Below are 3,505 nucleotides of genomic sequence, written 5' to 3'. Positions count from 1 at the left end.
AGGTGTGCCTGAGTGTGTGTGTGGGGGGGGTGCAGGTGTGCCTGAGTGTGTGTGTGGGTGCCAGTGTGCCTGAGTGTGTGGGTAGGTGGGTGCAGGTGTGCCTAGGGGTGTGTGCATGTGGGTGCAGGTGTGCCTGAGTGTGTGTGGGTGCAGGCATGCCTGGGGGTGTGCGCGTGTGGGCGTATGTGTGTGTGTGTGGATGCAGGTGTGTGTGGGTGGGTGTGCATGTGTAGGCACAGGTGTGTGGATGTGCACAGGTGTGCACATGTCTGTGTGAACCCATCTGCCAGGTGCCTGGGAGAGCAACAAGCTCCAGGCTCAGGCTGTAAAAGAAATCAAACCAGAGTTCCCTCCTGCTGCCCAGCTCCTATTTCTGACCTCGGGACATTAACGTGCCCCCTGCTGCCCCTTGGCCGTTGGTCCTCCCCCCTCACAGGCGCTCAGTGCCATGGGGAACACGGACCCCCAAGGATCCCTCTATTGCAGGAGATGGGAAAACCCAGAGCCCCTCTCTGTATATTTCCAAACAAGAAAACCAGCCAAGCCCAGCTCCATGCTTCTGGAGCCTGCTCCCTGCCCGTCCGCTGCTCCCCTCCCCCCTGGATTCAGGGAGCCTCTGTCTGCCTTAGCCAAGTCCAGATCTCTTAGCCCTACTGCAGACGTGCTGCCCACCCAGCCTGCTGGAGTGGTGTGAACATACCTTGGGTCAGGGCTAACTCCGCTTTGTGCCGTTGCTGCTCCAGGCAGGCTCCATGCAGAGGCCAGTTCAGCACCTCTACTGGGGCGCCCCTTGGCCAGGCTGCCGCAGCCACGCTCCCTGGCACACGACGGGCCGGCTCCAGGACCCGCTCATCGCCTCCAGAGCACCAGTCTCTCTGCTGAGCTTGGAGCGTGTTACTTGCCCAGAGCTCGCTGCTTCTCCAAGCGTGGCAACCCTCCTGCAGGGCTCATCCTGCGCAATCCCGCTGCCCTTTCATGAGCGCTGTCCGGTGACCCTCCACCGCCCCTCGAAGGTGCCTGGCTCGCTCGTTCATTGCACGGCTGACTCAGCGTCGTGGGTTGCAGTGTGGCGTTCCTGGGATCTTCTAGCGCCGCGACGCTTCCTGGGTCCCACTCGAAATCCAAGGATGGGCTTGAGCTCTCTGTCATTACCTGGGCCTGGCCATGGGACGAGAGCGTCTATTTTAGGAGGGTCTGGACTTCCCCCCTTCTTGGGGTGCGATGCACCCGACCTGACACTCCCAGGAGCCTTGCTTCACTTTGTGCTCCTCCGAGCGCACAATCAGCTCATCAAATTACACCCGTGCTTGCAGCACATTCGCCCCCACACACCTGCTTTCTCCACAGGCTGTTGGAATGAGGTGGTGCTCCAGCTGCGCCTTAGGGCGCACGCTCCAACTGAGTCAGAGTCACCTGCTGCTCCCCTGGGTTCTCAGGCCCTGCTGCAAAGCTACCCCGGCTGGTTAGGCGCAACTCACGGACAACACCTGCTTCTACACGGAGGGCAAACCCCCTCTGCTTTCTGCAATACAACTTTCCTCTCGCACGAGTAGGATTTCCTTACCCAACCAAAGTCCACCAGCAACAGGCTTGGAGTGACCCCTCTCCCCGGGCACAGCACGATGCCGCTGGCCTGGGCCCAAGCAGAATCATAGAATCTCAGGGTTGGAAGGGACCTCAGGAGGTCCTCTAGTCCAACCCCCTGCTCAAAGCAGGACCAATCCCCAGACAGATTTTTGCCCCAGTTCCCTAAATGCCCCCCCTCAAGGATTGAACTCACAACCCTGGGTTTAGCAGGCCAATGCTCAAACCACTGAGCTATCCCTCCCCCCCTACATGGCACAATCCTTTAGACAATTGACACAGAAACCAACTCTGAGCAAACTCCGCAACACAGGGAATTGTGGCTAAGCCGGCTCGAAATCTGACGCAAATAAAGCTGACCAGAGCTGGTTTCCCCTTCTCCCCAACAGCAGAGCGCCCCATCCCTAGAGAAGTGGTTCTCAAACTGTTTGAATTGGCGATGGCGACCCCTTTCACACTGCCTGCCTCTGAATGTGACCCCCCCTTATAAATTAAACAATTGTTTTTTATTTAACACTATTTCAAATGTGAAATGTATAACCGTTGTTTAAAATGCATTGACTTTTCCTCACCGCTTTTCAATTCAGACTAAAACACGTTTGTATCAAAATTATTGTTACAGTGTAAGCAGAAAAGTTATTTTTTTTTTAAATAGTTACTGTTTAATACACAGGGCGTCTGCAGAGGGGCGACCTCCTGCAGCCCCCTGCTGTGTCTGACCCCCGCCCCGGGAGGGACGGAGGCTGCTGGATCCAAGGCGCCCTGGCTGGAAGAGCCCTGTGATGCAGATGCAGCATTGGGGTGAGGAGGAAGCACTGAGCCGGCCTTACAGCACCTCCACCTCTGCCGATCCGCTTGGCTGGCGTCCTGTGCGGTGTGCCAGCCCTGCGCCTCCCACGCAGCTCGGGCTGGGCCGGCAGCTGGGACTACCCCCTGCCTGAGCGGTTGACGGGGGTGGGGATTCCCCCCTCCATTCAGTGCTAAGTCAGCTCCGCCCTCCCCCGGGGACCTGCTCCCCCTCTCGTTTCTGCTGGCACAGGCCTTCGGCAGGTCTCCCCAGGGCAGCCCTACAAGAGCCAACGGTCCTTGGCCATTTACAACCATTAAGAGCAAATGAAGGCCAAGAACTTGGGTCCAGCTCCTCAAAGGGCGGGTGAGGTTTGATTTCAGTGGATGTTGGGAGCTGAAAGACCTTTGAGGAGCTGGGCACTTAGTCCTGGGGGGCCAGGGGATTGGGGCCTGGGGAGGGAGGCAGCGACAGGGCCCCATCCACACTGGAAAGGCAGGGGACTCGGGTTAAACTCAATCCACAACCAGTGGGAAAGGCTGGGAATGGCCAGGCCTGGGTGCCTTAAGTCTGCCCCCAGATTGGGGGTGCAGGCTGCGTCCTGGCCCACAGCAGGCTGCAGGAGATGTGCTGGGCAATTCACACAGCACAGACCCTGCAGAGCCCCCCACCCCTGCAGGCAGGGCTGGCAGCCTTGCTTTAGTGATGGCGGGGGGATTCATAGGCAACACTGGGTCTCCCTATGCAGAGCACTGGGGGAGCAAGGCAAGGCCATCTGGGTCTCACCCCTGTGCAGGGCCTGGAGCCCTCTTGCCCGGACATTAGCTCCTGGAGGTGACTTTGGCCTGGCTGCTCCCTGTCCTGGTGCCTCAGTTTCCCTTCTGTACCTGGGGCACCACTGCCACTACCCCTCGCTTACAGGAGCGGTAATTAGCAGGACAAGGATCAGGCATGCCGGTGGGAGGGGTAGACGTGCTAGCACAGGGGCACAGCTGTGCCACCTCCCACACAGGATTCTGTGGGATTATTAGGGTGTGGGGTTTTCAGAATCAGATCATGACTAATCCCAGCCAAGCTGATGGGTGGGAATCTGCCTGAGCCCCGGAAATTCAATCTCTGGGGCAGGTTCCCATG

The sequence above is a fragment of the Terrapene carolina genome, unplaced genomic scaffold (assembly GCF_002925995.2).
Source record: "Terrapene carolina triunguis isolate 2854851 unplaced genomic scaffold, T_m_triunguis-2.0 Scaffold926, whole genome shotgun sequence".
Classification (NCBI taxonomy): domain Eukaryota; kingdom Metazoa; phylum Chordata; order Testudines; family Emydidae; genus Terrapene; species Terrapene triunguis.
Note: the sequence above shows the minus strand (reverse complement) of the source record.